This window comes from Rhinatrema bivittatum, chromosome 1 (assembly GCF_901001135.1).
Source record: "Rhinatrema bivittatum chromosome 1, aRhiBiv1.1, whole genome shotgun sequence".
In the NCBI taxonomy this organism is placed as follows: Eukaryota; Metazoa; Chordata; class Amphibia; order Gymnophiona; family Rhinatrematidae; genus Rhinatrema; species Rhinatrema bivittatum.
This window is the reverse complement of record NC_042615.1, coordinates 52,235,307-52,248,313: the sequence shown is the minus strand read 5'-3', so window position 1 is coordinate 52,248,313 and position 13,007 is coordinate 52,235,307.

The following is a 13,007-nucleotide window of genomic DNA, read 5'->3' as shown; positions in this document are numbered from 1 at the left end:
ATGTAAATGGTAACTTTCAAAGGGGCACATGGGCGCATATTGACGTGTTTGCATCGGCCTGCACCCAGGGACGTGGCAATTTTATAACATACACACACATACACGTATATGTTATAAAATAGCTTAGGTGCGCATATTATGTGCGCCCTATTTTGCAACTGGGTACTCACAGCCACGCACGTCCAGGTATGAGCCGCCCAAGAGGGGGAATTTATAACAGGCACATGTCCACACAATGACCAGTTTCACCTGTTCATCCACCAGTTCACCCTGTCCACAGCTAGGTCCTTGAAACTCCCTGGTTCTATAGCCTGCACTGGCCCCAGTTACCCCAGACCCCAGAGATAACTGTTTTGATTTTTTTTTAAAACTTACACCTCCTCCATAGCAGTGGCACTGTACCTGGGCGCACGCTCAGGAGCTTAAGTACTTGTGCGCATTTCTCTTGGACCCGCTCTGGAATGTCCATGCTCCACCCCCATCACGCCCTTTTCATTCTAAGTGAGATATTCACGAATCGGGAGAAGAGCATGCAAGTAAGCAGATTTTCAAATTGGGTGGGTATGCGCGCACATCTCCAGGTCTTGGTGCGTGCCTGGCTTTTAAAATTCACCTTATATTTCCTCTACTCATTTTATAAAATTACACACATACATTTTGTGCTTGTAATAACTATAACCTGGGTAGGTAGGAATGTATTTTATAAAGAATGTGCATGCTCCACTTCTGAAAATACTTACTTGTGCACGTACTTGCAAACACCAGTTTGCCAACACCTCCACCAGTTTACCCAAACGCTCCAGAACCTCATCCCACCCAAATAATGCAGACAAGACAGGTGCAATTTCATTTTCATGACTTAACAAGTATAAAGACATAGTAACATACTAACAACAGCAGATAAAGACCAAAAGGTCCATCCAGTTTGCCCAGCAATTTGCTTATGGTAGTAACTGCCACTCCATGCAGGTTATCCCCATGCATTCTGTTAAGGCTAGATACTGCCGCTCCATGCAGGTTACCCCATGTTTCTGTTAAGCATAATAAATGTCGTTCTGTGCAGGTAACCCCATGCAGAAATGTTACACCATCCTTTTTTTCAAGCCTTTAGGGATCCGTAGTGTTTGTCCCATGCTCTTTCTAATTCATTAACTGTACTTGTCTTCACTACCCCTTCCGGGAGGGCATTTTAGGCATCCATAACTCACCTTGTGAAGAAATATTTCCTGACATTGGTTCTGAGTTGTCCCCCCTGGAGTTTAATTTTGTGACCCCTATTTCTACTGTTTCCTTTCCAGCAGAAAAAGTTTGAAGTCTGTGCATCGTTAATACTTATCAGGTATCTGAAGGTCTGTATCATATCTCCCCTGCACCTCCTCTCCTCCAGGGTGTACATATTCAGATCCTTCAGCCTCTCCTCCTAGGTCTTCCAGTACAGACCCCCACACCATTCTGGTCCCCCAACTCTGGACCGCCTCCATCCTATCTCTATCCTTTTTGAGATACGATCTCCAGAACTGAACACAGTGCTCCAAGTGAGGCCTCACCAAGGATCTGTACAAGGGCATTGTCACCTCCTTTTTCCTACTGGTTATTGCCCTCTCTATCCAGTCCTGGACAAGTTCAGAAATGTATATATATATATATATATATATATATCTCACTCACAAAACAGCAATTTGTTACATACTTCTGAACCGTACAGTTGTGATCCTGCTCGCGGCAGGGTCACAAGCAAGCTCCTACCTTTTCTTCAGACCGGCCGGCCCGACCCTCAATACCATTTCTGGCATGGCAGGAGCCGTGCTGGGGTTCCTGGAAGCAGCAGGAGGCCACCATCTTGTCGGCATGGCAGGAGCCGTGCCAGGGTCCATCCTCGCGACACGGAGCCTCACTGGTCTTCCTTCGCAGCCTAGAGGTCGCCATCTTCTAGCAGGCCTGGGGGCCTGCCCTCATGCGGCAGGAGCCACAGACGCTAGAGGGCTCCTCTTCTTCTGGCCGGGAAGCCGCCCCGGAGTTCCTTTTACAGCGGCTGGGAGCCGCCTCCCACGTCAGGGCCTGCATAGTCCAGCTCTAGCTCCTCCTCAACGTCAGCATCTGCAGGGATGCTGTCCAGGGTCCTGAAGACTTCCTGTTCCTGCTCCACTAGGGGCAGGCCTGCGTCTCTCCTCCGGAGTTAAAGGGCCAGGAGGGAGTGGCCCCTCTGGCCCCACTTGCAAGCTCCTCCCTGGGTGTTTCCTGCTTCAGCCTACAAAAGGCTTCCACCATCATTCCTTCCTCGCCTTCGCAAGGAGTAAGTCCTCCTTAGGACTCCTCATCTGCTTCTCCTCCTAGGCACTCTGTTTCGTGTGGGATCCCATGTCTTCGTCATTGTTCCTTGTTCCAGACTCTGCTTTGATGTGTTCAATGTTCCATGATGTCCAGTTGTCCACCTGTTCCTGATGTCCAGTTGTCCACCTATTCCTTATGTCCAGATGTCCGCCTGTTCCTGATGTTCCGATGCCCATCTGTTCCTAATGTCTTCAGCTCCGCTGACCCTTCCCTCGTGGTCCGTGACCAGCCCACCTGGGCTGAGTAGGACACATAGTGGCCCAGTGGTCCGTGACCCATCCAGCTGGAATGGGTAGGGTGCTAGTGGGTCATTCCATCCGACGGTGCCATGGAATCATCTCACCTCTTGTCTGACCTGCCTTGTTTCTGAGTCTGTCTTGATGTCTGTAAGCCTGATGTCTGCCTTGCCTTGATGTTCTTGGCTGATGTCTTCCTTCCCTGGACGGGTCCTGTCCTTCAGTGTGGTCCAGCTGGGCTGAGTAGGGCGCCAGTATGAACATTGTTTGCCTGGAGGTTCTGGACTTTTAACCAATGGTTTTAGTCTTGCCTTAAACCAAATGAGGAATCTGGTGTATAATTTTTCATCAATACTGCTGTGGAACCACGCACAAATTATTTTATGTTTGTAGGACCTCTGTCCTACATGAGTTTGTAACATGTACAAGCCAACAGTAGTTTACAGGTCCAAAATTACTTTATTTATCCTAAAGATATTTTTTTCTGGGAGTTTTGAGACACCCTCAATTTTTTTAAAGTTTTTTTGCTATTTTATCTAAAAATATTCAAAGACCCCGCTTCTTGTATATTATAACATCACCATGCTGCTAATGTACACAGAGGCAACAGCTCTCACGTCAATAAGATTAATCATTCATACCACTCTTTCAAAGCATAGTACTCATCTGTAGTATAATTCTCTAGCGTTCTCAGCGTCATAGCATCACCTCAGCATTGTCCCGACACGATCGTGTTTCGGACCGTCCTGGTCCTGCTTCAGGGGTAAAGTTTGAATTCCAGTTCCAAAGGGTCTCTAGTAATCGCTATTCTCGCGGTTCCTTTAACAAACATGTCATGTCATGTCATGCCTGTCTTGCCATGCCTTGCCTTGCCTGTTCATACCTTGCCATACCCTGAGCTTCATCTGTCCTGCAACATCCTGAGTCTTCATCTGTCTTGCCACGCCTGATGTTGTCATCTGCCTTGCCACGCCTGATGTCTTCATCTTACTCAACGCTTGAGTCTTGTTTTCTTCATCGGAGTCTTCGTCTTGTGCCATGTCTTTGACCGCCTTGTCCTCTGCCTGTCCTGCTGCTTCCCGCCGCTTCCTAGCAGCAGTCCAAAAGGGCTTGGAACAGTTGGAGGACCATTCAGAGACCACCATTGCATTGGTGGTCTCAAGGAAGTGCGCAGGTTTGGTTGAGGGTCAGGTACGTCTCACCGCAAGGGCACACATCTCATTCCACCCTGGAGAGCATCCCCTGGTGCTCTCACCCAGTACAGCACAACAGATTATGAAGGCCATGTGCCCGGTGGGATATCCTTGTCCCCAGTCTCATCTCTGGACTTTCCTTCTGGTCTCAAAAAAATTTTTTTTGGGATTTCTTCTTTCTAGGATTTTCTTCTCTTCCCGACCTGCAGGAAGCATCTGCACCATCAATGTTCCTGGATCTCTGACCTCCCGAGGACGGGAGGGGACCCTCCTTTAAGGGGGGGTACTGTTGCGATCCTGCTCGCAGCAGGGCCACAAGCAGGCTCTTACCTTTTCTTCAGGCCAGCCAGCCCGACCCTCAATGTCGTCTCCGGCACGGCAGGAGCCGATCTGGGGTTCCTGGAAGTGGCAGGAAGCCACCATGTTGCCGGCACAGCAGGAGCCATACCAGGGTCCTTCCTCGCAGCACAAAGCCGCGCTGGTCTTCCGTCACGGCCCGGAAGCCCTATCTTCTAGCAGGCATGGGGGACTGCCCTCACGCAGCAGGAGCCTCAGATGCTAGAGGCTTCTTCTTCTTCCGGCTGGGAGGCCGCCCCGGAGTTTCCTTTCACCGCAGCTGGGAGTCGCCTCCCATGTCGGGGCCTGCATGGTCCAGCTCTAGCTCCTCCTCGACGTCGGCATCCAGGGTCCTGCAGACTTCCTGTTCCTGCTCTACTAGGGGCGGGCCCGCATCTCTCCTCTGTAGTTAATGGGCCAGGAGGGAGTGGTCCCTCTGGCCCCAACTGCAAGCTCCTCCATGCGTGTTTCCTGCTTCAGCCTACAAAATGCTTCCACCGTCATTCCTTCCTCGCCTTCACAAGGAGTAAGTCCTCCATAGGACTCCACGTCTGCTTCTCCTCCTAGGCACTCTGTTTCGTGTGGGATCCTGTGTCTTGTCATTGTTCCTTGTTCCAGTCTCTGCTTTGATGTCTTCAATGTTCCATGATGTCCAGTTGTCCACCTGTTCCTGATGTCCAGATGTCTGCCTGTTTCTGATGTTCCAATGCCCGCCTGTTCCTGATGTCTTCAGCTCCGCTGACCCGTCCTTCGTGGTCCGCGACCAGCCTGGCTGGGCTGAGTAGGGAGCGTAGTGGCCCAGTGGTCTGCGACCAGTCTAGCTGGACTGTGTAGGGCGCTGGTGGGTCATTCCAGCTGACGATGCCATGGAGTCATCTCACCTCTTGTCTGAACTGCCTTGTTTCTGAGTCTGTCTCGATGCCGTAAGCCTGATGTCTGCCTTGCCTTGATGTTCTTGCCTGATCTTTTCCTTCCCTGGATGGGTCCTGTCCTTCAGTGTGGTCCGCGACCAGTCCGGCTGGATTGTGTAGGGCGCTTGAGGGATCTGGTTGCCTGCCTGCTCCTGTCCTTGGATTTCCATGGCTTTGATGCCTTCTTGTGTGGTCCGCGACTCAGTCTGGCTGGGATGAGTAGGGCGCTAGTATGGACATTGTTTGCATGGAGGTTCCGGACTTTTAACCAATGGTTTTAGGGTTGTCTTAGCATGTCATACCTGTCTTGCCGTGCCTTGCCCTGCCTTGCCTTGCCTGTCCATACCTTGCCATACCCTGAGTCTTTGTCTGTAAGGCCACGTCTTGGGTCTTCATCTGCCCTGCCACGCCTGATGTTTTTGTCTTCCTCAACACTTGAGACTTGTCTTCTTCATTGGAGTCTTCATCTTGTGCCATGTCTTCGACCACCTTATCCTCTGTCCGACCTGCTGCTTCCCGCTGCTTCCTAGCGGCAGTCGAAAAGGGCTTGGAACTGTCGGAGGACCATTCAGAGACCACCATTGCGTTGGTGATCGCAAGGAAGCACGCAGGTTCGGTTGAGGGACAGGGACGTCTCACCGCATCTCGTTCCACGCTGGAGAGCGCCCCCTGGTGCTCTCGCCCAGTGCAGTGCAACACATACCTCATAGTGCTCCTAAACAGCCCCCTTTTTCCCCTGATAACGCATGACACTGCAAGTATGTACATACTCACGATGTTTCCAAAATAGCTTATATACATGTACATGCTACTTATATACATATATGCTGATTTTACAAAAAAAATATTTTTTAAAAATAACCTTGGAGATGTTCTGATAGAGAGAGACATACAGTGATTGCCACTAAATCTATTATTAAGCCATCTGACCAAGCTATAAGAACTGTTATGAGGAAAATGGGGGCAAAAACCAAAAACGCACATTGCAAGAGGTTTCACCATCTGATTCAGCCCTCAAAAAAGAGTAAATATCTATGATTATTGTGTGAAGGAGGAATGTTGGTTGGGCCAGAAAATGAATTTGGTCAGCAAGGAATTTTGCTGCTTAAGTTTGCTCTTGTCCTGTAATTTTGTCTACTGTGTAGCCAGTGACTATGGACTTGGTGTAGGCAGTTTAATTTTTTGACTGTTGGTTTGAAAATGAATTGGCAATTTTTGGAGCCAACACCAAATTGTTGGATTGAAGTCATTCTTGCCAGGGTTTGCGTTTGAGGAAATGAAGTTTAGCAGAAAAGAGTCCCTGTCTCTAGTAGAGATATGCAGCCCTAAACTTTTCGATTCAGCTTTCTTTTTTTTTAAATGGCACCATCTGACTGGGATCAGTGCCCACATGATCTCATTTCTGTACTATCCTTCAATGTGGTTGACGCCATTTTGTAATATGACCTTACATTTCTACTGCCATACAACAAAATGGTTCCTTCATCCAAGGCTCTGCACCGAGGCCAAGGTCCTATCTTATCACCTTTCTTGGCACCAGGTCCAGCCTGGGACTAGGCCATGGCACTGGGCCATCGGAACCCTCAAGTTTTGGGTACATTCCATGCAGAGCAAACTGAAAATGGTCTCATTCATTGCTTTTTTTGCATTTGTTTAAAATGAATGTACTGCTAAAAGGGTTACTTTTTTTGTTACTTTTTTCCAGAATCGTAATTTGGTTATGCATATGTATTTTTGGGAAAGGACTATTGTTTAAAGGGCAGAAAATTCAGATTTTTCTTGACTTATCTAGGTCAATGCAAAATCATAGGAAAACATTTATTCTTATGTGTTATGAAGTTTTGGCTCTTGGCGGAACTTATACGATTCATTTTCCTTATAAAAGTATGCTTACATTAGCTTCTAATAAGTATTTTTTTGAGCTCCCCAAGTTGAGATATTTTTATGAAGCTTCTGCATAGTGTAGAGTTGACTTTAATTTATATTTGGCGACTGATTAATAATTTTCTTGTTACCTAGTATATTTTTCTACCTTGGTGTGTCCTCCTAGGGTTCTCTTCCTGAACCCCCATAATTGTGGTCTCATTAAGGGGATCATTTACTAAGCATTTTTGCCATAGTCACAGAATGGGAGAAAAGCCTTAATAAATCCAGCCCTAAGCTTGCTCCAAATATCTACTTTCTATTTGTATTTTCTTTGATAACTATTTCATGTTTGGTAGAACTCTATTTGCCAACAAATGTCTACTCTTTGAGTTACTGTGAATATGCAAATAAAAATAAAGGTAAAAAAATGAATGTACATCCTTAGTCCCTGGTAGCTAGATAAAAAAAATCACTTTGGGCCCATTCCACTACAAGCTAAAGCCATTGGGCTGGATTTTATAAAGGTTACGTGTGCTGGGCCTATTTTAAAAAGGCCCGGTGACAAGCATAAAGCCCTGGGATGTGTGTAAGTCCCGGGGCTTGCAAAAAGGGGTGGGGGAAAGGGTGTGGGAGGTCTGGGGGCGATCTGGGGGTGGGGTCAGCGGCTCCTGGCACAGCGGCCATTTGCTGCTGTGCTGAGGATCGCGTGCCGGCAGTTGGCCGGCGCGCGCAACTTGCGCCTACCCAGAGGGAGGCGCAAAAGGTAAAATAAAGGTAAGGAGGGTTAGAGTAGGGCTGGTGGGGGGAAGGTTAGGGGAAGGGGTGGGAAATTCAGGCTAGGGGGAAGGGAATGGCGGAAGGTAGTGCTGCTCGGCGTGCACAATTGTGCACCCCCTTGTGCACGCCGACCCCTGATTTTATAACCTGTGCTCGCCTGCATGCATAAGTTATAAAATCAGGTTTACATGTGCGCGCGCCGGGTAGTGTGCGCACCCTTTTAAAATGTACCCCATTGTGCATAGCATGCTATTTAGCATACATGCTAAACGTCCTTAACATGCACTCTAAGCTTTAGTGCCTAGGCTTCTTATTCATGTAACAATCTGAATTTCAAACATAGTGCGTAAGGGTATTTATGTTGAAACATCATTTGGTGAATGTGGGCCTGCATGTGTGTGCATTGCTCTGCCCTTAGGTTCTATCATGAAAATTAACCCCAATATGGACATATTTAGGGAACAAAACAAGAGCAGTAAAGCAGTAATTGCTACTCTGATGACGGAGAACTCTATGCTACATCTGTCAACTGTGTCATTAAAAAGACAAGTTTTAAGAACATTCATATTACATGCCTGATTGATAAAATAAAAGAACAAAAGAGTTTCCTGGATCTTCTAGAGAAACATTTACTGCTGGATTGGGACAGATCCTGTATGCAAAACTTGACCATTTCCTACCTCTTTGAAAGTTACTGTTAGAATTGCTTTTATAAATTACTAATTTCAACCTTGAGGCACAGGAATGATTTTTCCAAGGAATAGTAAATTCTGCCTTTGTTCTTCCAAATGGCAATGTCTAGTCTAGAATTAGCAGTTAAAAGGAAGCAATTCCCATACTTATATTCTATGTTCCTGCATTTACCCTGTAAGTAACACTTTCTCTGATATTTTCGAGCAGTAATTGCTACTTGGGATTTTCACAATTGTTGGATTTGTCTTTTTATAAATTACTGCTTCAATGGTTTTAAATGTGTTTGGTTTTATAACTATTGGAATTGACTTTTATAAATTATTAATAATTTCCACTTTGGAATCTGAGAAAACTTTTTCCGCTTACGGTGATCTTTTTGTTTCAAAAGAAGTTGCCAATAAAGATGACAATTTTTAAAGGCATTTTCACAGTTAAAACATTGTTTTGCACATAGAAACAAGTTCATGGAAAATTGCCTACCAATTATTATGCATAAAAATAGCATATACATGCATAAGTGGCATATATGCACGGATATGCTATTTTATAAACAATGAAAGTATGCATGTACATTCCATTTTGTGTGCATATTTTACCAGCACAAGAAAAGGAGCAGGCAAGTGGTGTTCCAGGGTGTAGTTCTGAAATAAGCGTGGTAGGTGCTGTTTTGTAAGAGATATACATATATATGCATTATCAAACTTATTTGTATAATTTTAGACCTGCTCAATGACTGTTGCAAGTGAAATCGGACTTGTCTGTTGGCTGCAGTTTTTTGGTAGGGAGGTCTAGTGAACTGATAGTGGGGCCAGGGTGACGTGCTGGAGGGTCTAAGTCAATTGGAGATGGACTGGTTGAAGTGGCGAAGGTATTGGCGAACTGGTGATGTCAAGTACAAGTATAAGTAAGTCTTTTTCAAAATGGTATATGCGCATACTTTATAAAAAGTGATGGCTACGTGGATATGTTATGTGTTTTTATGCACCTAGAATAAACACAAATATGTTTATAAAATAGTGTATGCGCTTTCTTGCATTGGAAATATTTGCGCATACTGAAACATTTGAGCTTACTTTCAGAGCAGAACTAAGCGGTATTTAATGAACTGTGAAATTCCTGCCAAACAGTTTATAAAGTACTAGCATAAACCTCCGTGCATTGACTTGGTGCATAATTGTTCTATCGTAAATAAGTTTGAAAGTTATCGGCCCTGCACATAAAAAATATGACAGTAACTTTCAAAGTGGATCGAGGGTGTACATGTGTGCATGTTAAAAAATAGCACGCATGGGCAAATCCCGCTTCATTCACATAAGTTAGGGGATTTTAAAAGGGGTTCATACTCATGCCCATGCCATTGCCAATTTACCAGTTCATCCACCAGTTCACCCAGTTAACAGCTAGGTCCACCAAACCCCCCAAGCTTGATAGCCTATGCTCCCCCCATTTACCCCAGACCCTTTAAACCCCTCAGAAATGGTTAGATCCTTTTATTTTATAACTTACATGTCATTCATAGCAGAAGTATAGTTATGTGGCAGGGGACCTCAGCGTGCACCGGGGCATTATATATGCGCTCATCTCTTGGCCAAGTCCCGAAAGGCTCATGCCCCACCTAGACCATATCCACGCCCCATCCCTTTTTTGGAATCTTTTGAGTTATCCATGCTGTAGAATTTACACAAGTATCTGGGCACTTTATAAAATACGGTCGGCGCTTGCAAGCCAAACTTATTCGCGCATCCCCCGACTGATGCATGCTGGGCTTTTAAAATTCAACTTTATGTGCATATTGCCAGTACATGTGCACTTTTTACATGCAGAGAGGAGGGGTTTTTTTTGGGGGGAGTGACGTCAGGGAGGGATCAGCACTTATGCATGCATATGCACAGTTATATGATAGGATTCTGTGATGTCAGAAGGGGTGTGAACCCTGGGTCGAAATGAGAGATGGTACCGTCCACGGGGAGGAGCCCGGTGAGCCTCACTGTCGTGAGGCTAGGTCTCAGCAGAGGAAGGTACGAAAAGAATAGTCTTTATTAAAGAGATAGAAGCACTACACGTGGAGCGGGGGGTGCCAGGGAGAGAGAGAGAGTTCACACAGGCCCTGTGACTCAGAGTCGATGAGATAAGCAGTGCCCTGAGGGAATACCTCCATAGCGCTGGTAGTAGTCCGTGAAGCGAGTATACCGGAGAAGTCTCCTGTAGAGATGGTAGTGGCAAGCGAAGTGGAGTACGTTGAAGAGACCTTGAAGGAGATGGTAGTGGCCCGCGGGGCGGGGTACACCAATGATGTCTTCGGTAATGATGGTAACCTGCAGAGTAGGAAATGCAGATGAAGCCCTCAGGAGAGGTGACAGTAGTCTGTAGAGAGAGACCACAGTCAAGGCCCTAGATGGAGGTGGTAATGGCTTGCAGTGTGGGGTACACCGGTCGGTGTGGTAGCAGTCCGCAAGGCGAGGTACGCCTGTGAGTTCCTCAATAGTGTGATAAAGACTCATAGAGCAGACACTTCTGACGGAGCTCTCTGTAGTGATGTTAATGGCCCACAGTGCAGGGTATACCCGATAGACACTTAATAGGTAGAAAGGGATCCGCAGGGCAGGGTACTCACAAGGAGCGAGTTGGTTCCAGAAAGCCCCGAGGAATGGAGCAGATGGAGTTCCAGGCGTCAGGCCCTCCGAGGAGCGAATAGCCAGGACGAGAGAGAGGTCCCCGAGAAGTAGGTACCTGAGACGTCCACGTCGGAACTGGAACTGGAACACAGGGTCCTCAGGAAGCAAGGCGGAAATAGCAAGGATGTTACTCTTTGCCAAATCATCTTTGGAGAGGGCCAGCAGGTTTAAATATCCACAGATCCTAACAACATCTGGAAGGGACGCCTCCGAGGTTCCCGCCATGATGTGGATAAGACCGGCCTGTGTGCATGTGTGCCTAGAGAGATCAGATGGCAAGATGGCGGTCAGCGGCGTCCATGCCGACACGGGAGGCCTGGAAGAGGTAGGCAGATCGTAGGATTTAGGGAGGTGAAGAAAGAGGTGAGCAGAAGTGGTCGCAGCCATCTGTGACTGTCGGGTGTAACAGTACACCCCTTCTTAGGGCCCCTCCCAGGAGCTTTTGGCTTTCCAGGATGAGAAGCATGGAATTGTCGAATGAAGTCTTTGTCAAGGATGTTTTTTAGCAGGCTCTCAGTTGTTTTCTTAGGGACCAAATCCTTCCCACAAGATCAGGTATTCCCAACGCTTCCCGCGCTTCCTGACATCTAAGATGTCCTAAGCCTGATAGGTGATGTTGTCCTCTGAGGTTAAGGGTTGCGGTTCAGGAAGTTTATTTGAGAACTCTGATAGGATGAGTGGTTTTAACAGCGAGATGTGTAAAGTGTTGTGGATCTTGAGGGACATGGGTAAACAAAGGCTGTAAGTGACCGGTCCCAGCCGGCAAAGTACAGAAAAGGGCCCGATGTATCTGGGAGCAAAGCGGGTTGAAGGCAACTTTAGACGAATGAAGCGGGTACTGAGCCACATCTTGTCATCCAGATTTAACTGAGGAGCTGCCTGGTTATGAGCTTCATAGAATTTTTTTGCCTTTGAGCTGCTTGTTGTAGCAATTGCTTGGAATGCTCCCAGAGTTGGTACAGTTCTAGAGCATAGGCTTGTGCCACTGGAGAAGGCACAGATAGAGGAATCAGAAGAGGAGGTAAAGGCTGACGTCCGTACACCACTTGGAAAGGGGATGATCCTGTGGCTGAAGATTGATGGGAGTTCAAGGCGAACTCAACCAATGGCAATAACTCAGACCAATCGTTCTGTTGGGAATTGACATACGCTCAGAGGAATTGCTTCAGTGTACGATTGGTTCTTTCTGTCTGTCCATTGGCCTGTGGATGATAGGCTGATGTAAGGTCCAGGGCAATGTCAAACTTCTTACACAGCGACCTCCAGAATTTGGCTGTGAACCGGACGCCCATATCCGACAGGATGTGCTTTGGAAGTCCATGAAGATGGAAAATGTGTCTGATGAATAATTTGGCCAGCTCTGGAGCTGAGGGCAGGCCAGTTAATGCCACTATTTGGGTCTACGGTGACCCAAATGGTATTGTTACCACTGGAGGAGGGTAGGTCAACAATAATGTCTGTGAATATATGGGTCCATGGCTCGCCGGGTGCCGGGAGAGGTTGTAGGAGGCCCCTTGGACGGCCTATCAGCAGCTTTTGGTGAGCACATATGGGGCAAGATTCCACATAGGTCTCAGCGTCTTGTTTCATGGTTGGCCACCAATAATACCTCTGAAGTGTAGAGAGCATTTTTGCTTGCCCAGGGTGACCAGAGAGTAAAGAATCATGTGCCCATCTGAGTATCTTTTTGCACAGAGGCCAGGGAACCACCATCTTCCCGGATGGCACAGTGTGAGTAGTGGAGAGGAGTACTTTCATAGGATCGATGATGTGTCGAGGAATGTCCGGGACATCATCAGTAGTAAATGAGCGAGAGAGAGCATCTTCTCGCACGTTTTTGTCTGCTGGTTGGTACCAAAGCAGGAAATTAAATCGGGTGAAAAAAAGGGACCAACGGGCTTGTCTGTGGTTCAGGCGTTGGGCGTGATGGAGATATTCGAGGTTTTTGTGGTCCATGTACATGGTTATTTGATGCTGTGCTCCCTCGAG